We start from the raw sequence: 25,298 nt of genomic DNA on the forward strand, positions 1-25,298 counted from the left end.
AATTGCCTTTCCACAAACGACACTTCGAAGCAAGTAAGCAAATCTCGATCAGTGAGGAATTTTAAGAACAAGTCAGACAGCCATCTGTCAAAAATAAAACAAGAACTGGAAGCACAGGTCCTGCCTTCAGGCAAGAGGATGGACAAGCTGACCTCTTGCTATCCTTCCTAGCCTCATTTTTTCTGTGAAGTCGGTGACAACTGGAGGAATACGCATATGTAACATCTTATCAAATCTTCAGGTTGGAGTAAAGGATGCTAACAACGCTTGTTCCGAGCCCCATGGTACAGCAGGTTCTCTGTCTCAATTTCAGTACACAGGTGTCTTCCGTAGCATAATACAGACCTGGATAGGCAGTAGGGGAAGCAAGGTTAATTTTCAAGCCCAAGATTCTTGCAAGCATCCCTTTTTTGTGGGAATTATGCTGTTTCCAAGCCAACTGTGGCAATTCACATACATTAAGCTCCAGGGTAAACTGCTAAGTACATCAAATGAAAGGCTACTCCGCAAGGTGGGCAGAGTGGGATGGCGAGAACGGAGCACAAGGTGGGCGCACACACAGCAGCAATTAGGAATCTAAACCTAGACAAAACAGTTTTAAATTCTGGCCTAAAACAATAAATCTTTTCTGCACCAAGATTTATTTTTAAGTATTTCCTGAAAGATCTTTTAAATCCTTACTCCATGAAAGCCTGGGAAGTTTTAGGTTGAACAACTATCTACTTAATTCCAGCAAATTCAAAGTGAATGAAGTGAAGTATCTGACTACATCCAGTGCCATAATTTGATGTGTCGGAGCTGTGTCAAAGTTAAATATGAATAACCATATTGCTTTGACTAGTCTAAAAGCCTACATGGGATTGTTTCACACATTGGAAAATATAAAAACAAACTTAGGAAAAAGATGCCATGAGGAAACAGTTTTCCTTTTCCATTCACTGCACATGCATTTTGACAACGACGACACACTCTAGATGGATAAGAACAATTTTCCATCACTAGGGAAGCCTTAAACAACCCCTGACTGCTTATACCGTCATCTCTTAGGCTCCTACTAAATTGCAGTTATTTGTTCAAAACAAAACGATGAGACCTGTGATATAATGGAGCAATTTAAGCAGTGAAGAATACAACACCTGTAATTCAATTTCATGGCAGCTGGTTTCACAACACGTTTCTATAACATTGTTATGATATAGGAAACTTCTCTCAGAGCATAGCAATTCTTCTTTAAGTAAGCCAGACTCTTAAGAGAGAAGTGGGCTTTAAGTAGACAAATACCATAAACAATAAGCAATTTGTATCGCCATGCCAGTCCTTTCAGTTTTAGCTCCAGTTAGTTGCCACTCTTCCGAGGGTTTATATTTTAGTTTATATTTCACATTGAGAGGCTGTTGTCAGAAAAGGTAACAATAAAAGTCACCTGAGATCTCTAACCTTGAGTAAGTTTCCAGGCACAGGAACATACAAGAGCTTCCCTTCCCATTCGTCTTTGCTACAACAGTCACCATATACAAAAAAAAGCTGTAAATCCCAGGCATATGACCTTCCCAAAAAGTCAAGGAGGGAACAGGGAGAAGATGGAGATATCAATAATGACTAGTCAATGCAGGAAGAACAGCAAAAACATTCTCTCAAAAGGAGAAATCTAGTATTAGCTCAAAACCTCACATCTGAACTTCATCCAACAGTGAATCTTTCTCACCCTTCATGGTAAACGATGAGGCCACTTGCTATCTTGGTGGAAAGTTCTTTGGAGTACAAATTCATGCAGATATCAAAATTAAGGTTTGTCAAGGGTAATGTTGATGTTCTCCTTTGTTCAGTACTGAACCATGCTACCGTGTCCACTTTATATACTGAAATGAGGAAGAAACTGTACACCAAATTAGGGCTCTCCTTCCAGGTTTGATGACTGGAATAACTACCAAATCAGTAGTTTCAGGAAGTCTTTGCAAGGGTATAGGCTACCTATGATGATGAAAACCTTTCCATCTCTTCTCCCCAGCTTTCTGTTCCTCACAGGCCTCCTTACCTGCACCAGGGCAAAGATTTGGGCAGAGATCTGGATGGAGGAACTGTGCCAGGCTGAAATGGCTGAACAATGAAAGTTGTCAACACAGAACAGTCTGGGATTCCCCATGAAGAGAAGGCAGACACTTGCTGTGGGCTAGAGCTGGTGGAAAAGATCAAGGGCACCCACCTCTAACTTCTGTGAAATGGATGTTCCACAGGGACATGTTGTACCTTAATAACCATAGGTTGGAAAAATGCCCCTCAGGATAAGAAGAAATATTCCTACTGATGAAATGTGGATCTGATTATAAACCACTGCTGTTCAACCAGCTCTGCTTGAACCCCAGATCAGCAGGACAAGCAGGTGACCTTGACTCCCGTTCTGTGCTACCCACTCTACTCCCAAAGCAGAAAACCAGTATAACCAGAAATGGGTTTGAGCTCCTTCCTGCATTTCATGTCTGTTTATTCTTATATTTTATGTCATTTTAAATAGAAAAGCTGTTGCCTTGAGCATCAACAATCCAATTCTGAGATCCTTCGTCAACAACTACTCCACCTACATTGATATTCCCCATATGAAAGGAAAACAGCTAAAAATTTCTGAACTCTTTAAGTGTATTACTATTAAGAACCCCATCTGAGAACAGCTCTTCAGTTCTCCCTGCTTAATTTCTACATTGCTAGGCATCAAAACAAATTGATACGCTGAAAATACAAGAAGATCCCAATCTGTTTGCCCACTTCAGAAAAACCTTGAATGAGCTAATGAACGTTGTTGTACCAACCTGTATAATTAGGGAGCAAAAATTAAGCACCTCTGTATTTAGATTAGCTACCCACAAGGTAATAATAATTTCTAGAAGCATGTACATGGAAAATAAGAGTCAACTGAACTTATTTCACCCCCCTCTAACCCTTGATTTGGTTGCTTCTACACGCTGCATCTGGTTGCACATCAAAGGTTCAGTAGGGCTGTTCTTTAAACTCAACAGGAAACTCGTAGCTTTTTCATCTGAAGATAATTCAGTCTGTATTCATCAGTGACTTCTTCCCATAGCCCATTAATCAGCTCGGCATGCTACCCACTATTAGAAACATGAAGAAAACTACAAATGAACAGGACTGTGCGCTGCTTCTAACAAAATGAGACTGACACAACTGGCACCTTCCTACACTGCCGATGCAAAATACTAAGTAGAGCTAAAACTGGGTGTTTTGGGGAGGAAAAATATGACTGCAAAGAGGTAAGATTTTGGAATTTTTTACAACACCCCTGGAATTTCAATAATTTTGGTAGTAAAATGTGCATGTTGTTACATTGTCAGAGCACAGAAAAGAAGCGTGGTGTTCACTGGGAACTCAGAAGGCAACTGGGGTTGCTCCGTTCTGCTTGAGATGGGGCTCTCCACACTCACTCTTACCGACGTATAGGGGAGTCATCTATTCAAACTGAATATTGAGGCTCCTTCTAGACTCAGTGGAGAAAGACCACCATGTCTAATGCACATTTCATTATATCCTATGATAGAAGTTTAAGATAAAGGGAATCAACAGCATCTGGAGGTTCCTTTTATTTCCAACATCTACTGACGGAATATAAAAAAAAAAGACTAGGTAGCTTTTGTTGGCTAAAGCTAAGCTAAGTTTGATTTTACTGCGAACACCTCAGTGAAACTAAGCTGGCCATGGATCTCTTTGCATCTCAAATCTGCAGGTAGAAGGCAGGGATGCCTCATCTCCCTCCATGATTCACAGTGACCATGGTCAGCTTGGATTGAAATATGCAAAAGAGAGAGTCTTCAACAGCATATGGCATAATAAAGGCTTCATTTCAAGTAAAGCTTCACAATATTGACGCAACAACAACAAAACCATTGCTCTAGAACTCCTGATGTTGTTTTTGGCAACCAAGCCTTTCAGGTAAGCACAACAATTTAAAGGCAGGCACCATGCAGCCCCATCATTACTGAGCACTACGACACAAGCATATCAAAAAGCCAGAATAGAACAAGGCATTTCTGATCTTGGTTGAGAAAATGGAGCAAAGCCACAGCTTCAGCAACTGATAGAGCATTACACAAAATATGGCATTTGCTGAATATTTCACTTTCTCAGGACTCTCAATCATTCAGCTGGTTGCGGTGTTAGTTCACTGTCAGGCCTGATGCTGATTAAAAATCCCTATCCCAACCCAATTCCCCTCATCGCGCTCCTATGGCATATTTGTCTTTTATAGCGGACCTTGGTGTCAACAGTTAATAGAGTTTATCCCTTCTTCTAGCAGAGTGAAGGACCTGACCTGAATGAGGCAGGAGAACAGAGGTACTTTTTATTTCCACACCAGCTGCTTTGGCTGAAAGAGGGTTTACAGGGGGCAAAACCATCTCATGCACCCCAGATTTTGAATTTTTTAAAAGGACCTCTTAGGGTTTGGTCCTTCTATTGTCACATCCGCTTTTCTTTAGAGAGAGGTGTGAGATGAAACTCCCTCCAAAGCCCAGGAGAGCTCTGCCAGCACCGCCAAGAGGAGGTGGCAAAGAGCAGCATCTCTCACAATTCATTCAGTAGAAACAGAAAAGTATTTACAACTGCTGCCTTGCTGAAGAAAACACAGGCAGAATTCCGCTCCCACCGAAAAAGGGATGGGTCAGGCCTCTACTACACAGGCATGGATTTCAAATGATGAGCTTATACAGGTGGTTTTTTTTTAATTCACTTAAAGCATTACCCCAATTTATAAATTACAAGAGATGACTGATCACACAAACTCTGATCTTTGTGCTATCCCCACCCCTGAGTAAGATTAAAAAATGGGTGGGGTGGGTGGGGTGGGTGTGTGGAGTGTGTGTGTGTTTTTTGGGCTTGGGAGGGGCTTAAAGGTAGAAGCAATATAATGCGGTTTATTTGGACTGATAATCCCAGGGCAGAGATTGTTGTAGTGCACATTTGCACAGCATCTACCTCAGCTGGCCTTTCTTTAGAAAGCCAACACTTCTCTAGCTATGACAATAACATGCAAAATAGACCAAAAAAAGAGTAGGAAAGGTTTAGCCCAACCAGTTTACAGATAGGGAACTGAGGGCCAGGGAAGTTAAAACACTTGCCCAGGGTTATCCGATAAGTATGTGCTGCAGGTCTACACCAAGAGCAGCCATCCAGAGACCCACTTCAGTGCGTAGCTCACTCAGGTACCTTTCTTCTTCAAGGTAACTTCCCGTTTCTCTTCTCTTGCATATTATGAAAATAGCTTGAAAATTAACTCTCTGAAGTCTCATATTGAAAGAAATCTCATGCAATGCCTACGATGAGTTTCGGTGTAGGTAGTTTCCTCCCCGCATTGCCGAGGTTCCTCACACAAAGGATTTTATACCTCTTGACTTGATAACTTTTAATTTGATAACTTTTGAAAACGCTTCATTATTATGAACCAACCGTGGCCAGAGAAAATGTGCTACAGTTCAGGCAGGCCCTGTATTACATCTCCAAATTCATTAGCTCTATCAGCCTTCTCAACCTCTTATGTTTGATTAAGTTTCATCTCCTAAAAACTGATTAAATCTAGTCAGCCTCTTTAAATTATTATTCCTCATTGGTCCAGTGGCGCTAAATGTTTCTAAATGTGACAGTAATCTAGTTTTAAACAAACCAGCTGCAGAGTCTATAAAATCATCTTTAGCAAGCTAGTAATCTCGTTGATAGATTCACCAGCAGCAGCAAGTGCAATGCAAGTCATGTACATTAATGCTTGCACCAGCAACAGATGGGCCACGTAGGACTGCAGGAGCCTGGAAACTGCTCAGGCTGAGAACGAGAGCAGGCACACGAGTGTTGCAACAAATTTTGCTCTGTACCCAAAAAAGCCCAGAAGACAAGGCCTAAAAGCCCAATGTTAGAAGGAAGGTGGCACATCAGAAATTCGTGCCATCCAGAGCCCTTCATGCTCAGCTGCAAAGCTGGCCTCTCAGGGGCTGCTGCTCCAGCAGCGACCAAAACTGACCGTACACGCAGCTCAGCTTAAGCTGTACTGCTTGGAGATGTGCACCTCTAAAAATGGGGTTAAATTATTAACTCCTTTCTTCAAAGGGTATGCAAGATCCTAGCCATCTTTTTAACACACACACAAAAAATTATTCCCTCCGTAATGACTCGCATAGCAGTGGGAGGAAACTAAAACTGCCGCTGCCCGCAATGCAGTCTCGTGATAAAAGACCATCAAGTCTGATCTTATCTAAGGACCTCGGACCCCAAATTCAATTTCAGAAACATGATTGTTCTTTGGCAGGTGAGTTTGCATCCACTTACACCGAGCCGTTAGCATAAATGGAAGGGCCCCTGCCTCTACTTTCCCTGCATGCAGCCTGGTTTTTCTTAGAAAATGTTCTGATCATTTCAGCAAATTAATGAGAACCAGATGGCTTTTTTTCCTTTTTGAACCATTGCTCTCCAACTCATACAGGGCCACTCACACCTCTAAGTAGTCCCACCACAAACATCAGAAATACAGAGAAATATTTTGGTGCTGGGTCGAGCTGGGACAATAAACGTGAGAGAAACCTCTTGAAAAACAAATGTCTTCCACTGGTCAAATTAAGAATCACTTTGCAGTAAAGAAAACTCCTGATATAAAGCGTTCTTGTGCAAATTTAGCCCCAAACCCCATTTTTCTGGTTTGAAATAGTGGTAACAGATATATAAATAAGAATAAGCAGAAAAAGAAGGGTTTTTTTTTTCCAGGGGTTTATGCTCCTCAGCAATCGGGGAGTCTTTTGGAAAAAAAATTATTAGCGGGTGACAGGAGATTGCTCTGTGTGTTGCTCAGCTGAGCTTTCTGTCTTCCAAAGTTATTAGTGGGTGACAGGAGATTGCTCTGTGTTGCTCAGCTGAGCTTTCTGTCTTCCAAAGGTAAACAGCCTTTTCAGCCACAGCAGTAACACGGTGCAGGCAATCACCAGTCATGTTGAATTGCCATCAAACCACTGACGTTTAGCAAATTAAAGGCCTGATGCCATCGGCTGTGCTCAGGGCCTGTTTCAACCTGGAGATGTTCCATTACATTTTTTTTTTTTTTTTTCAAAGGAGCTGCATTTTTTCAACCTGGAAAATTGCAAGCGATTGCATTCAGCAACCAAATAATAGAAAACTCATACATGCTGGAGAATAAGAACGAGCAGCCTAGAAAGCATCAAGTGAGGACAAGGATCTAGTGATGATAATAGCAGAGAAAAACTTGATATAGGTGTATGAAGGCAACCTGCTGCACTCAGAACCACTACAGTCCAGAACAGCAGCAGATCCTCTTTGCAAAGACAGCCTACCACACTTCATTTGGGGGGCTACAGCAGCAGAAGAAACTTTTTTTGCCTTGAAACACAGGTTTCCACTGTAAAAGCCTGACTGCCCTTATCTTCCTCCTGCCCGAACCTCTTGTACCTTCAAGCTCCTCATCCTGACATGCTCAAGCTCTGAAGCGTTAGAGTCCTCGAGACTTAAGGATGCAGAATTGTGCCTGCCCACTGATCTGAAAGCCACTGGTTCACCCCCGTATGGTGAACTCAAACATGGAGGCTTTCAGGCGGTGCACCAGCATCAGAACCTTAGCTAGGACTCACAGACACGCTCTCCACATCTGCATAGTATGCATTGCTCTTTCACACTGGAAACGACAAAAAGAAAGCAAATTTGCTTATGGAACATCTTGCTAATGAGCATGTCCACAACATATTTTCTCATAAAATTGAGTCTTCCTCTTCTTGACCTCTTTGGCACACCCAACACAGTAATAGAAGCAACATAAAATTTCAGTCTCTGGTGGAGCCCTGAACCACAGACTTCACTGTGATGTTACAAGTTTCGGTCAAACCAAGCACAAGTCAACTGCATCCTCAGCAACATCTCCTGCTGTCACAGGCACTTATGGTGATGCCTCACAACAGGTCTACCACAGGTAAGTGCAAAGTCCCAGGCTTGGATTCCTTGTTATAGATGCACTGCTTTGTTTATTAGCCTCTAATTTGTTTATTCTCCTTTTCTAAACTGAAACTCAAAAGGGACTGTCAAGACAGAAAATTCAATCTAAACAGGTTCCCTAAACACACTTATCCTGGGGCAGGTCCAGTGGTTATTTGAGGATGGCAGCTGGCACCTGCGACCTTCGGTGAGGCACTTTTGGACGCTGATGGAAGAGGACAGCTGGCTGGGCTGGCACAAGGTGCCACATTTGATTGATCGAGTGATCCAAGTGTCACAGACTCGTAGGCTGTCATTAACGGTCTGCGCTTCCTCCGAGCAGGAGGCACGCACCATGCGGCAAAGCACCGGTGCTGGCGAGAGCCGGCACGCTCCAAGAGCGGTATCTGCCCGGGTGCTCTCTGACTTCCCAAAGACACTCAGCTTTTATTAAAGTTATTATTTTTATATGTACATATATTTTAAATATGTATACATATGTATTTTTACAGACAAGGGGTGTAGGGCGGGCAGTGCAGCACACAACTACCGAAAAGTCATTCCTTTTTGTGTGAAAATTTCAACAATTTTTATGGATAAACGAGTCACAAAACATTTTCTTCAGGCTATTTAATTCATCAACTAGCTGGACAGCAAATATGCTAGGATGTTAATTTAACAGAATTATTCCCCTCTCAATAAGGTAAATGTTAGATGAAGATCATTAGGCAGGCTGGCAACCCTGTCATCTTCCTTCTGCCAGATAAACCCACAATGCAAAGGAGCTGCTAAAGAGGCTCTGGCAATTTGAAGGGCTGTAATCTTTCCTAAGCGGACACTTCTGCTGCCATACTTCCTATATTTTTGAAGCTGGTTTGGGTTTGTTCTTTCAGCCTACAATTTAATTTCTTTGTCTTTCAGACTACTGAGACCATGATTTCAAAAGTCAAACATCCACATGAAAATCCACCAGTACATCCACCATCAAATGAAGTAACTTTCACAAATTGTGTTAGTGTTTTTCCCTATGGGAAGTGCTATTACTTATAAGTAGATCTGGACCTCAAAAATAAACTCCATCCTGCCTTTGATAGTTCAAAAACGGGCCAGAGTTTCTGGCAGTCATGTCACTGAAGGGTGCATTCCCCTTTGGGGGGGGAAAAAAAAAAAAAAAAAATCAAAACAATTCCACAACTGGTTCAGATCTTCAAACTGAAAAATCTCTATGATAAAAACATTCCCTTTTTTTGGTGCTCTCAACTCACTGCAAGGACACGAGGCAAACAAAAGCCTAAACAGAGGCAAACAAACGCTACAAAATGTAACATGGAAGTGTAAGAAGGGTCTTGCATGGAGCCCTTCTGAAATGGCTGGCTTACCCCTTCTGTCAGCAGAAAAAAAAAGGCCACAGTTCTCACCAAAGACATGTCACTGTCTCTGATGGTCACTCGGTACACCCTTGGGCATCAGTGACTGGTGGAAAAGAAGCCTTATGGGATGGCTGAATGAAACAGAAAAGCACGCATGGACCTTCTGCTGGTTTCTTCCACTTCAGCTATGTTTAACAAGGCTTTGAATTTGGAGAGGAGGTTTAAATAAATAAATGCAGTGGGAAAAAAATTAGGCATTTGAAGTCTTTTGTGTATTCTGAAGATTAGTTAGATTAAAAAAAAAATTAACAATGTCAACCATTTTTAATAAAAGAACCACCCCAAATTTAAGTTGGTTCTTTTTCCCCAGAAACTATAAAACAATGCAGAATTGTTCATGAACCTGTGCTAATAGCACAGTGCAATATTGGTGGTTTTGCTTGTCCTAGTAACAGAAGGCAATAGGTGTTGAAAAGCACCCTAGACTTCCATGTTGAAAAGATTGTAATTCAACTGAGTTGGATCTCATTTCTAATGTCTCAGCCCCTTATTTCTAGACATTTATTATGTCTTCTCTTTTTAAAGTCTGATAAATTCCTGGGCATTCATACAGCACCAGCACAGCAGAACCTCCAGTACCGATACACACCCAGTTAGTGTGTGGGAAGGGGATGAAAGGGTAGAGGATAAGTTAAATTTACTCCCTTTTCCTGACATTTTTCCCCACTCAAAACTCGCTAGGTTCTCAACTCACTCTCATCACTGTCAGATGCATTTCTAAATGCACACAGAACAACACGACTAACATCTGGATTGTTACTGATCTATATTCTTCCCTCACATTAAGAATTCTTCTATCTAATGTAGCAGAGCTGAAGCCAACGTAGCTCCCTTGCGTTTACTTATCTTCATGAAGAAGCTATTGAAGCATCTCAAAACTCTCACCCCTCTGGGTCCTAAACAGGCTGACACGCATCTCTCCTGTTTCTATTCCATTTTTGTTCAATTGGGCCTGCATTATGTTGTTATTGTTTCACTTCTGAGCCCATGACTGTTCAAAGCCTGCCTCTTCCTTGTGGATAGTGCTTTTGTAGAAAAGATAATAAAGTTTATTCAGCAGCTCTTAAAAGTCTCCTCACACAAAGGCATGTGGGGAAAAGAGTCTTTCACAGCTTTGAAGCTGTATACCAAAACATCTGTTCCGGTTTCAAGGAGTTTACAGCCCAGTTCCCAGAGCTCGTATCAGTAGGTTGAAGAATCCTTCAGAGCTCTGCTGCAGCTATTTTCAAACGTCTTCCTGCAATCAAACATAGAAGCTTGAGCTTAAATACAAAATGTAATACTTCTTCCCTTCTCCATGTCTTCAGGGCTCTTTATCTAATTCTTCCAGCAGGTTTTCCCATAAAACCTATCATGGCTTCTCAGCAAGAGAGGTTTGGATTTTTTCAGTGTTAAAGGTTTCAGTTGGAAAGTTGAGGGCAAACTTGCATGTTAGACAGCGTATCACATAACATTTAAATGGACATATTAATCATCAACATAATCACCCAAATATTTACCACTTGTTGTAAAGATGAAAACTTTACAAGACATACAAGAATATAAAATATGTACAAAACCATGTTAAGAACAGCTGGACCTAATGAGCCCCAAGGTTCATTGAACTAAACATTCTGGACAGACACAAATACTGTTTGACCTGGGATAAACATAACCAGACACAAATACTATGGTACTTTCCCAAAATAACCCCAACTTGTGGCCCAAGGGCTTCCTGAACCAACAGAGGTTGCCTTTCACTCAAGAACCACCAATGCATTTTCCCACATCCACATCTTGAACCCACAGAAATTTTCTGCAATCAGATTATCCTGCACAGAGACTTCCACAACCAGATTCTGTGTGGTGAACAATCTCCTTGTGTATATTTTCAAAGTTGCCTTAAGATTTTATATGATGTTTCCTGATTTTTCTATTGTAAAAGACAATAAACAATATCCTCTATTATTTTTTCCATCTCATGATTAGCAGACCTTCACCATTATCCCCTCACTCAGTCGTCTCTTTTCCAGCCGTTTTTCTATGTCCTAGGTTGTTCAGTTATTTCACCCTTTTCTTTAAACTTAAAGCTATTATCACCTGCCAGCCAAAGACTGGTCTGAAATTTGACTTCTCATTGACTGGAAGAAAGAAATATGCAGCTACAGCATATCTGTAGGACAGCTTGTGTCTTTAAAGTGATAAATTCTTGAACAGAGGTGGTAAAGAGACAGCACAGATTCTTCCAGATCACACCAAAATACCAAAAACCCAATTCACAAGGAACAACTCTGCCACAAGGACTACAATGACATCTCACACCAGCATATCCACCAGTATTTTTCCTCAACCCTCCCCCCCACAAATTACTTATACTACATGAGAAACACATTCCCAGTTCTTTCCTCTGACTTTTTCCTCAAGGAACCTCTACGATAAAAACACCCCATGGCCCTCGTATTGCTGAGCTTGAAAGTTATCAGCAGTCACGGCTTCCACAAAACAAAAAGCTGACGACAGTCTTTACAAAGACCATGAAACAGTAGTTAAATTTCAAAAAAAGATTCTCAGTTCAGCCGTCCTTTAAAGTTTCCTCTAGCTTTTTCTCTTTAGAGCATTAGCAACCGCTGAGAAGAATTTCTCATGCGGGTAATTTCAGTTTGATCTCTGGAGTGGGTGGAAAGGACTAAGAGGATGATCATTGCTGGCCTGACCAAAGGAAGCAAAAGAAGGCTGGAAAGGGCTTTAACTTCTCCTTATGGATACACCAGATAACTAAACACTCTGGAGGCAGAAGCCTATGTACACTGAAGGACAGTGCTGGCATAAAAACAAGGGGGTGCAAACCAGCTGTGAATAAATACACGCTAGAAATCAGAAGACGAGGTTCTATACCAGTTTTCCAGTGGGAGTAGTGGGGGCAAAAAGTGTTCGTACTTCTAAAATGGAGTTTGATCAGTTAATGAAAGGGCTCATATGATGTGATTGCTTATGATGGCAGGAAAATGGACCCAATGACCCAGGAGGTCCCTTCCCAGACATATATTCTCCTGGTGAGGGGTCTGCCTGCACAATGAGTAAAGGAACAGGTAATAGTAGACCTTGTGTGAAATTCTGGTGAATTTTCTGAGTTTTGCCCCAGACTGCAGGAGAGCAAAATTTTCAGTCCATGTGCTGGACTGCATGTAGCAGGGCTGCTACAGCTTTATAAAAAAACAAAAACACACACACCCCCCAAAAAAACCCCACAAAGATACTTTTTTCTACACCGTATGAAGATCATCAACTCAGTGCAGCTGAAAAGCACACAAATACAAAAAAAGAAATTGAGCTAATGACTTCACAGCCAGGAAACAGCTCCCTTCAAAATTTAGTTTCCTACTGAAGTGGGAGAAAGAGACAGCAGTGTTGCACTAATCATCAATAAACACAATTTTGCCCCTTTAAGCTTCTTCTACCCCTCCTGGAGCCTGGTGCTCAGCAGCCGATCCAGGGCACACTTTTACTGAGTTTCTCTAGAGGAAAATGTAGAATTCTTCAGAAACAAACCAAGAGCAGTTATCCAAAACGATGTTTTCAAGCAAACCGTATGCGGAACACACACCCTGCAATGCCTCCAGCCTCCTGCAGAAGCATTTGTCACAGGCAATTCCGGCCATCTCGAACAGCCATCAGCTACAGCAGAGAACATTCATGCACCCACGTCAGGGGAGGCGGATGGCAACAGGACTTTCCAAGGACTTCAACAGTCTTCATCCAGAGATGGAACAGGACACTGGGACAAGACCCACCACTGCATTCATATTAACCCATCTCTCTCGCGCTTTTTTTAACCTAGATACTTGTCCCATATACTGTGTTGTGATGAGTTTACAAAAATCTCATCTGCTGAAATCTGCTGAGCAATCACTCAGTCCCCATTTTGCAGCCAGCATATGCTTTGCTTTTGCATTTTCCATCCATCATACAAAAATAAAGGTTTTAACGAATAAACCTCAGTTTAGTATCATTTTCACCAAACCAAGATTTCTATTATAATGTGGAATTACATTTTTCAAGGACTGTGTAAAGCATCTCAGAAAGACATTTACCCTCACTGTTTTTCAAAGGGATTGGAATATTACACTGTCATCAGCAAGGTAACTAGCACTGGGTATCAGAGATTTTTAAGACCAGAACAAACCATCAGCTATTTAATCTGATCGTGTCTCATAAGCCAGTTTCCCAGTTACCTCTGTATTAAGCCCATAGCTTCAGTCCAACTAAAAGTCAACCAGAACGCAATTCTGTCATGATCTGAAAACATCAAAAGAAAGGAAATGTACCACTGAGGTCAGTTTGGTCTTATGGTACATTGTCTTCCACTATCCAAAGTGCCTTTTAATTTTAATTTGCCTAGCCTTAATTTTGAGCTGTAGGTTATTCGTCTGCCTTTCTCCACCGAATTTAAGGCCTGTTACCTGTCACAGCAATACGCAGAGAAGTGCAAAGCCCAGTTCTGCAATTTAGTCTCACAAAGAGACTAAACTTTTCCTGATCCAACCGGAGCAGCTTCCAAGGCTGGTAGAAAATCGTCATGCTTTTAATTCAGCTACACCCATTTATACCAGTCAGAAATATGACCCCCATAGCCTCAGCAACAGTTTACAGCAAGGTGCTAAGGAAAATGTCATGTCCGACAATATTTATTAATAAAACGTAAATTATAATAAAGTCGATGTCTAGCACTTATCTCACATTCCTTTTTCTCACCTATCCAGAATATGTTCACAGTCATGAAGCAAACATTAATTCTCCCATTTATGCTCTGTTCAAAATTTCTGCACTGCCCTATACCTGTAGTCAGCTCTATCTGAATGATGGCAACAAGATGAAGATAAAGTGTTTATAAAATAAATCAAAACAGTACACAAACGTTCTCTTGGGGTTTTTTTTAGTCTACAGAACAACAATCCCATCCCTTCGCTTCATCACAGTTTGTAAACTGTGCTCTCTCATAAGCAAAGTGAGTTTTCTCAGTAAAGAGAAAACATTTACAGAATCCTCATTGCTCCTAGGATTCCTCACATCACAGTTTCTTATTTAGAAATCTCCTCCCCCATACACATCCCACCAGCCTGCGTTGGTGGAACAGCTTAAAATACAGATGAGCTCTTTCTCTATACAGTCCTGCCCTATCCCTGGCACTTTTCTTAGAGACAGAAGAAATCAGGATGGCTATTTAAGTTACACAGCACATAAACCACTTCCTAGACATTATTTTTTAACCAGCCTTCCCATCAGATGCTGAGTGTTAAAGAAAAGCTGTGAACGTTAAGTCTTTAAGAGGTGATACAGACTTCCCATAAAGGCACGAGGTTTAACTAACTGCGGGTGCATCCCATGGGGAGAAGGGAGAGCACAGATAAGTCTGTGTTTTGGCACTTTAGAAAAAATTAGAACCAACTTTGATATCAAACAGCATTCTAAGGAAAGCCATCCTGACATCAGGAAAACCAGAAGCATTAGGACATCAACACACAGACTCCGGCCAGTACCTTCTGGCCAGTGAGGTTAAATTTTCAGTGTTGTGAGAATATTCAGCCTTCAGCAAATAGCTGAACTCCGTGTCTGCAACAGCTATTAACACTTATCATTAATTACAAAGGAACTCCTAATAACTGCAGGCTTTACAGACCCGCACTGCAGCCTCTCAGGTTGGATGCCTGAAGCGGTTGGAGCGGAGCAAGACACTTCTCTCACCGCTCATGGGATAGGAATGTTGCATGCTGCAGTGCAGCAAACATCAGTGCATTAAAACTGCCTGCTGCAACAGAAACGAGCAACTGCACAGAGCCTTTGCCAAGCCATGTGGGGCACTTTCAAATACTGCGTGTGCGCACGAGCTGACCTGCTTGTGTTCCAGTGGGAGTTTTGAGCTGACTAAGTCACACACACACGAGTTAAGAGAATGAAGAACTGCACTGGAGTTGTTTTACAAAGGCAGCCAACAGCGAGGCATTCTTTTGTTAATATAGTCATTACATGAAAAAGATGTCAAATGCTAGCTTTTATGCCAGCTGAAACTTCATCTTGGGGAAAATGCTCTTTGAAAGTTGCAGTCACTCCAGCTGCGTTGAAATCAAGCATTTAGACCAGAAGAATTATTTTAGTTTCTTTTCTTTTCCCCCTTCACACAAAGCCCAACTATTTGCTTGCTACAAATACAAGGGTTCCACCTCTCCATTTGCCAGCAAACATCCAGCTCACCTACCATACACAGTTCTTACCCAGACCAATTCTTTGACTTCCACCTAAACCTTGTTGAAATACCTTCCCTTCCAGACTCCCAGCAAGAATTTCCTGCTCAACTCCCAGTTCCTGCTCCAGTTCCCCACGTCCTTCTGAAGCCCCCTCCCCACTCCAGCCTCCATTCCCCCTCCAGCTCCCAGTAACCTCACAAATCACTCCCCTAGGAGACCAATCTTACACAGAGAGCTTTTAATTCCAAACTCACCTAAACCACTTGGATAATAGAAAAGCATCTAGGTGGGGATTATTTTATACCCAAGTGAAATGCATGGGGAGATATGGCCAGACTATCCCAAGCGTAACTTATCTTTAAGCCAGTGTGACAATCAGAAGCAACAGCGCAATCAGAATCCCCTGTGGTTCCTCCATTAATAAGACACTTTGCCTACAGCAGCCACGGAAAATTGCATCAAGGTTTGTATGGCATTTCACATCAGCTCGGGGAGCAATACTGAAGGTCAGAGCAAGAGCACTGCATCTGCCTAAAGTTTTACCCGCAGCACCGGAAGATGAAGCCAAGAAGTTAGTCCAGAAAAGCATAAAGCGAGCTGCATGAGATGGAGGAGATCTCCTGAGATACCAGAGCAGACTTTAAGCAAGGTGAGGTGTATACGCCAATAAACCCACAGCTCAAATATCACTCACAGCTCCAAGCACTCAGCTCCTCTTTCCTCCCCATTAAATCACACTTCCCTCCCACAGATGAGAGTTGTCAGGAGAGCTCTGTGCCCGCCAGAGAGGAACAGACCGAGATGAGTAGGGAGAGATTAATTGAAAACTGAGAAAGAGGAGGATGCCCAAGATAGCAAGCAGCAGCTCTGCAGGGCAAACAGGGAAGAGAAACTGTGTTCAAAAAGCAGATTTAGAGAATTGGGTGGCAAACATCTGAAGTCACTGGGGCTTGAGACTGCAAACAGATTTCCTAATGAAGGAAGAAATGAGACTCTCATTTTTCACCTAGACTAGTCATTCTTCTGGGGAGATTAGTTCCTTTCCCCTAGTGTCTCTAGGTTTCATTTCTCATCCATAAAATGAGGGTAATGATGCCATGCCTAACTCATGTGGTCTTCGTGCAAGGACTACCTTGAAAGTTGTGACAAACCATGCAAATATTCACATAAGCACAGAGGATACCAAGACAGTCACAACAAGACTTCCAGGAGACAGTTCTGGGTTTAGGATCTTCAGAAGACATTGTGACATTTGATTACTGAGAAGAGAGCACTTCTTTTTTCTTCTAAGCCAAATGGCTTTGAATCTGTGCCAACAGAATGGCTCTCGTAGGTTAGGAAGAAAACACTTAAATATCCTTAACTGACAAAATTTTCATCCTCTTGAGTATCTTGTTTTCCAGCATAGGTCACAAGACACATCAGCTGTGTCAGGTCACGTACCAGGAGATGGGCGACAGGGCTGGATCACTGCAAGCCAACTGCAGCCCTGCAGGGACTCTCCTGTGCAGCAGCCAGAGCAGGCTGTGCCGTCAGGCAGAAGCTCCCAGGGAGGTTATCCAGCCAGAAACTCGGGCACCTCCTGCCACCAGCCCATATTCTGCCTCCTCTCACTCACCAGAGGCATGCACTGGATCCAGCCCAGACAGAACAAGACCCGCTCCTGCTTGCTCTGCGCACAGATGTGATCCACGGGGACTGCAAGTCAATGCTGCTTCACGGAGTGCAGCCAGCAACCTTGTCCTCCTGTTCTTGTGATGGACTGCAGCAGCAGCATTGTGGCTTGCACCTGAATCATCTTGGTTGCTAACCCCAAGCTTACCTGTCTTCCATGAACTTTATGAACTGTAGCCATCTAGGTTTTGCTGAGTTTGGTTTCTTATATTAATAGATGTTCATAAAATATTGTGGTAATATCAATTACTTTCAGAGACTGCAGAGGCATGGGAACTCAGAGATTTGGGGGAAAAGGCCTAAAGCAAATGCCTACTGATGCTGGAATCGGTTTCGCCAGCAACTGGTACCTTAGCTAGCGATACTCAAATCTGATCTCCTCTACAAGTGCAATGAGAGGGATGCTCTCTAACATACAAATGACACTAGCAACCCTACTCCAATGACAGCATTGCAATTTCTCCCACCTGCTTGGGTTTTAAAGAAAAATGCTGTTTTCCTACACAAATTCTGGTTTTGCTACTGGGGTGCATGTAAAAGGCTATCTCACAATAGATTGATAGTATGGGAAACAGAAGTCACCTAGTTATTTAGTACTTCTGTTAGATAATTCCTTCCTTTAAGAAAAATTTAAAAAAAAAAAAGAAAAAGACAGACTTGATCATGGGTACCATACGTCCAAGAAAGAGGAAGATGCATTGCCCAGCGTGCCTCTGACTGCTTTAAAATGGTTCCTCTGGCTTAACCCAGAAGGGTCCTCACACACAATTTGAAACAACTCATGAGCCTTTACAGGAGATAATTCTCCTCTTTTAAAGAGGGAAGTGAATTAAACTCTGAACTCTAATCACATTAATAGCGCTGCCTGACACTATAAATCACTGATGTAGCATTTTGTCCATGCCCATAAATTACTGATACCGTATCCTTCTGCAGAAGATTCCTTCCCCTTAAAAACATATTTAATAGATTTGCACCCACTCTTCTTTTTAAATACACTGGCGTGCACTGTCAGCCTTCCTAATGCTCTAGGCACTGATTTCAAGTTTCATAATCAATTATATCATTTTGCTTCACGGCAGTAATTTGATTACTGCTTTTGGGGTGTGACAGGCATTTGTGAACATTTCTGCCTGTCTTCATCTGAAATTGCTAATCTTCCTTCCTTCCCTCCTCCCCGCAAAACCTGTGCAAAATTGATAAAATAACATCAATAAATCAAGGCACTTGCATTTTCCCTGAAGTGACTATATTTCAGATTTCTTCTCTGAAACACAAACAAGGACATAGTTCATCTAGCTCAACAGCATGACCAAAAGGGGTATAAAATGATGATGATGTTTTGTGGCATTTATTGCCAGTTTTGTTAATATGACTGACTGCTTCTCCTGCGCAAGCTGTCTCTTCTAGATCACCCTATCTTTGAAATAATCACCACTACCACCTAACATTTAGTAACAATTTACTACACAGCAATTGCTACGACAGAGCCCACATCAACAGAAACAAAACTGTAAGATTCAAGGAAAATAGATAATTCGATTCACATTTGTTTCTGAGAAGTTCAGAATCCTTGTTGACCAGCCTGTATGCTACACTGCCCTGCTGAAACGTAGCAAATTTAAAACTGGTCACATGCAGCATGGAAGGAATAAAGTTCAAACAAAACTTGCCACTTTCTTCCCAACTATTTCAGAATTTTAATGAGAGCAAATGCAGGAGGCAAGAAAGCTATGTATTAATGAAGCTCTAAAACAGGCTGTAGAAGGATGCATGCCCATCCCTGAATCTAGCTGATTTCATCAACCACACGTTTCTTAAGGACACTTAAATCCACTTACATTTCACAAACATCTGGAGAGACTGTAAGTGTTATACAGCCGACAGCACCTACTGAGTTTTCTTTCCGGGCAAGTGGTTTTTTTCCCCAAGGTTAAGTCACTGGTTTCTCCCTTCTTCAAACACACATTCAGACAAAGCCTTCCGACGGCAGGCTGGGGGATCATACAAGCATTCTCTTACCCAGGGTTGAGGAAAGGAGATTTTCGTCTTTGATTCTCTCCCTCACTCATCATTTTTGGGGGGGGAGATAAAATACTGCATGTGTGTTACACACATTTAGACCATGGAACCTTAGAGCAGATGATCTGTAATTCAAAATAAAGATTTCTGTGAAACAGATAATTCAGTATTTTTTTCCCCTAACTGCTTTTTTTAAGTACCTGATTCAAGATACTTAAAAGTAACTTGTGATCCCAGGTTCCCTGAAGTGTTCTTCTCTCCCTTGACCTAGCTCAGAGCAACCCATTTTTTTCTGATGGACAACCACACGAACATAACAATTTTCATTAAAATTTTATCTGCAAACATGATGCAATGTGCTAATTTACAACTGCACAACAGAAAGACCGTAACTGAGGCAAAAGCAAGTGGACCAGAACAACAAAAGAATTTTCAACCTTAAGTCAACTTTTAAATGAGGACAAAACCAATCCAAACAGTCATATTTAACCTTTATGAATTATTTATCCCATGGGAAAAAAACATGTCAAGACCCTGTTTGGTAGAAGGAACCGGTTTGGTAGAAGGAACTGGTACCATGAGAAACCCCCATCGGTCAGATGCATTTTTTATGAAGAGGTGTTAATCTCTTCCAGGAGCAAAAGCCCAAATGCTCACACAGGGATTTTGAAAAAGTTGAAACAGCAGAACACAAGTATACCAAAAATTTCTTTGAAAAGAGCAAAACACATTCCTGGAATGAAGAATTCCTTCTTCTCCATTTTACTCACTCCTTCTTGACATTCGTATTTCTGTCACAAATTAGCTGCAATTTTATTTTCCCCCAAAACCTGTGCTAGTAGACAAGTTCACAGTCACTGTGAATTACAGAATCATGCATGTAATTTCTTTTTTCTTGCAGGTTGTTGTCACATAAACTCCTTGTAACTAAGTTCTTTTACTATACCACAGCAGCAGCAGGTTGCTACCTGCTTTACTCTTACAGGTTTCATTTATTGAGCTAATAAAGACATATATAAATTAACCTAAAAGTTATTTTAAATTTAAAATTAGCATTCTGACTTAAAGCTATATATATGAATCTTACATGTTGCTTTTGCTCCCTGTCCGGGTTTCGGCTGGGAGAGAGTTAATTTTCTTCCTAGTAGCTGGTACGGCGCTGAGTTTTGAGTTTAGTATGAGAAGGATGTTGATAACCACTGATGGTTTAGTTGCTGCTGAGCAGGGCTTACACCAGTCAAGGACTTTTCAGCTTCCCCTGCTCTGCCAGGGGCACAAGAAGCTGGGAGGGGGCACAGCCAGGACAGCTGACCCCAACTGCCCAAAGGGATATCCCACACCACATGGCATCATGCTCAGCTTATAAAGCTAGGGAAGAAGGAGGAAGGGGGGGACGTTTGGAGTGATGGTATTTGTTTTCCCAAGTCACCGTTAGCGTGATGGAGCCCTGCTTTCCTGGGGATGGCTGAACCCCTGTGAGCAAACGGCTGCGTGGGGCTCAGTTGCTGGCTGGGGTTAAATCATGACTCCCAGATGGATATTCGTTGCTGAAAAGAAATAGCAGATCTGACCTGTGTTACAAAGCTGCTGTGAAGACTGCACAGGAGGAACTATAGCAGAAGAGTCACTTCACATTTTGCAGCTCTCTAATACCATTCATTTGTTCATAGTCCCTTTCAAACTGAAAAGATTCTACCATTTTTCGTACGGCCGAAGAGTGAAGAATTAAAAAAAAAAAAAAAAAACAATCATAAATTTGACAAATTTTCTTCTAAATTCTGTAAAGCTGACTAATCATCTTAAACAGGCCCCTAGGAGTTAATTCTGCAAATCAAGTAATGCCATGTAATATCACAATGCAAGACAGCAACCTTCAGTCATAAAAGCAAACTGCAAACTGAAGAGCATGATATTTCATGAAGTGTCTCCAAATCCAGTTTCCATTCATCTCCAGGTGACAGAATGAAACATTCAGGTCATTTGACTATTAGTATTTACTCCTCTGAGTATTATCTTGACAGTAGACTTGGCAGTACATTCATATCGGGTCTCTCAAACAGTGGTTGAATAGATACTATTGCAAAAATTTATACCCCCACATCCCTATTTTCCAGTGTTACAGAAAACAATTCAGTATTTCAAAGGAAGCTGATAACCATCACAAGAGCTCCCATGGGAAACGTTACTTAATCTGCAGTTTTATCTTCCAGAGTAAAAAAGGGACTACAAGTAAAAACTATTTCCATAAACAAGGGACTTAAAAGCGAAAGAGAAAAAAAAAATTTTGGTAAGCACCAAAATGTAGGTTTTTTTGTCTTACAATCACAGTTATCCCCTTCCTCCTCCCAAAGCTGGGTAATACTTCTTTAAAGGCAATGGAAGTTCGAGACTTTGGAAAACGTAGATCTTGTGGAGCGTGGTATCAGAGGGGGCCAATACTAAGAAGGAACTTCTTCATTTCTGCATCAGGCTCCCTGCAGCTCTATTGAAAGAGCAGCAACAACACATTATACCTTTCAGAGCACGTTCCCCACAACGCACCTACCATGTACGACTTCATCCCTGCAAGAAACATTAAAGCAGTTTGTTATTCCTCACCCTCCTCTTTCATCATTTTATAGCTCTCAATGGTAACAGAGGGCTGAAGAGAGCTACCAACACCAACAGGGAGAGAGTATCTGCTACAGCAGGTACGCTACGCACAAAGACAACGTGCGAGGGGATTTCCAAGGGAGAAGAGGCAGAAGGAATCACACACGCTTCATCCTGCAAGGATCAGCAAATCCCACAGACTTTGTCATTCGATGTAATTCCATGAAATTGTTTTGCAAAAGCAAAGATGAGGAGAAGAGGTTACCTGCAATTTTATAGTTCTCATTGAAATGAAACCTACATTTTTGGGAGCACGAGGAAAAAGGATGTGATTTCTATCATTTTGGAGGACACGGGGAAAGCAAGGGAAGGAAGGAGGATTCTCTTGTGCCCGTTTTGAGACCAGGCAAGTGGCTTTGCTACATAAACAAGGTCCTCACAAGTATACAGATAATAATTTAAAACTTTATAAGCAAAATCTCCATTCCATTGGCAGAGCCGTAAAGCTTGCCTGGAGATTACAGGCAATGCTCTAATTGCACTGGCTCTTCAGAGCTGACCCATAAAATCAAGAGCAATGACTGACAGATGCGATAAAAGTCTGACTAGCTTTTGGGGGAACAAGCCACTGATTTGTATTTGGAAGCTATTGCAAACTGTTCTGAGAGTCATGTAGAATAAACAGCCTTTTGCTCAGCTGCCAACATAGCAGCCTGAAAGCTCGACGAGGTGACTTCAGACAGAAACAAAAAGTCTCTGTGTTTCTACCTACTACGTCTTACCCTAGCAATTCCCCTCTTCTGACACGGAGGATCTCGGTGCCAGGGAACAACGATGAATTCACAAGGGCAAAGGCTCACATCTGCTGCTTTGCTTTGAAATCCTTCCTCACTTTTACAGACTAACTTCAAAGGAAGCCAGAGCCCAGTATCACGTATGGGACCCCACTAACCACACTGTGGTCTTGCAGCACAAGCTCGGACACTTGCATCACTCCACAGCTTTCGGTTTTGCAGTGCTGCATCCAGTACATGATACAGTGCTGACTCAAAACCTGAGTCTCCAGAAATTTCCCTTGTTGGTGCACATCTGCTGGGATAAGAGGGTTCAAGGTACCTCCAAATGTTAATCAGGAAAATAAGAGGATGGATCCTTCCACAATCCACAAACAAGCTGCTTTTCTCATTGGAAAGGAGATTAAAAGACAAAAGTGTTGACTGTGTAAGTCTGTCCAAAAGTTTCTGGCAGAAACGTGTTTCGGCCATGGTCATTGCTTCACAGAATGAAGCACCAACCTTTACAGCTGAGAGCCTGTCCTTCTCCTTAGCACTGTTCAGGACCTCCCTCTGAAATTTAGCCATCAATTCTAAGTTCTCACCTCTGCACCCAGAATTTGGGATCACAAAAGCTTAGTAACAAAATAAAACACTGTCTGCAAGCTAACATGAACAGCCTTTCAGCTATGGCAGAAAACCAGATACAGGGCAATTCTTGTCTTCATTCACACATCCCAGACTGACTGCAGTGATTTCAAACACTCGCCTGCTTTTCTCTGCAATGCATACCATATCATTACCCCCCAAGAGGCCACTTTACGCTTTGCTCTCCTGCCTCCTGCTCTGTTGTATAAAGTTATATGGAAAATAATACTTAAGTGTCTCTGCATCCTGCAGCGAAGTTGCTTAAAACATCACTCAGTTTTTCTGAAAATTTTCATGCCACTGCAAACAAAAAAAAAGTCATTACACCTCAAACTTGACAGCTTTTTTCAGCATGAAAACCATAAATTAAGTAAAAAATATTTATTTATTCAGATGCATGGATTCACTTACCACCAAAACACTTCTGACAGTTGCAAAGATGACAGTAACCTGTGATACCTGCTCTGCATCACCCTTGTGGCTGTCTTGTTATTTCAGGAAACCCAAAGGTACCTCCTGAAAAATCAAATCACTCTGTCCTAATTAGGAGCTTCTGAAGACAAACTTCAATTGGAACATACACTTTCCGCACATTAAATACTAATTCAGAAAGCAGGAAGCTCTTCTCACCACATCCTTCAGATGAGAGATTCCAGACTTAAAAACACCAGATTTAAAACCCAAGCTGAAAACTGCTATTTAATAATGAAACATAGCAGTTGTATTTGAGATGTTATAGTTCCTCTCATAATAAATAAATCCCTGACAGGGTTCCAGAAGCTTGTGCACAGTCACCAAGTCTTACAGAACAGGATTTCTGCCCTCATGATGCAAATGTGGAGGTGATAAAAACTTTTTCCTCACTCAGCTGCTATTACAGGAAGGGGCATAACTGCATTAAAGGCATCGCTTTCCTTTTCCAGGGATGACAATGTCTTCCAGTCCAGTGATCAAACGCATGATTTGTCAGCATCAGGTCAAATACCTCAAGTACCACATGTTCCCCATGCTCATCTTTGTTGCTCCAGTAATATCAACTGGGCTGCTTCAGCTTTTCTGCAGCAAACTCCCAGCACTTGAAAATACCTCATAACGGAGGTCATCCCAAATAATGCAAGCGCCACCGTTGGACAAGCATAACTGTATGGAGGGGAAACAAGCCCTACAGAGCCTGTTACTCCTATCTGATCATTTAATGCTGATCATGATGTTAATCTGATCATTTATCAAGGACATAAGACAGTCTAATGTGCAAGCCTTGCTAGGCAAGGCAGACACTACCAGCAGCCAATACATAAATATGAGAACTACTAACAACTTCATTTCCAAAGGCAATTAGTATTTTCATTTGTGGTGAAAATGTAGATTCTTTGTACGTTTTTCTGCAAAAATAGAACAAGCTTGGCTGTAGATGGCTAGGAATTATATACAACTCCATTTGTGCTTCTAAATTACTGATGCAACCTTTGCAGGGCAGATATCTATTGATTCAAGATCAACAATCAGATGTTATTTCTGCCTATATGCTACCAAAAGCCAAAAACCACTTTGGGACTTTTTGACGGTGTGTGTGATTTAGGCAGCAAAAGTGCTGTGCCCTGAAATCAACACCACTGCCCATTAAATCATATAAGCGCACAGTTTCCTAGAAAACATTTGAACTCTCAATTTTTACCTACTTATAGGCTTGTCAATTCCTTCTAACTCTCACAGTGAACGCAGTGGTTCATCTCATCAGGACAATTTATTTTTTACCTTCTATACAGGTGCATAATAAGCCAAAGCTAACATGTACTTTAATTAAACATAATCTACTAGTAACAAAACACAAGACCTCTTTAAAACAATTTGTGTTGCTTCGAGCAGTGTGCAGCTGTAGTAATAAGAATTACTGCATCATCCCATGCTACTTTCTGACATGGTGTAATTCCACTGAAGTTGGTTGGATTTACACCAATGGATTTTGTGGCTGG

This window comes from Egretta garzetta, unplaced genomic scaffold, assembly GCF_000687185.1.
Source record: "Egretta garzetta isolate BGI_Z169 unplaced genomic scaffold, ASM68718v1 scaffold612, whole genome shotgun sequence".
Taxonomy (NCBI): Eukaryota; Metazoa; Chordata; class Aves; order Pelecaniformes; family Ardeidae; genus Egretta; species Egretta garzetta.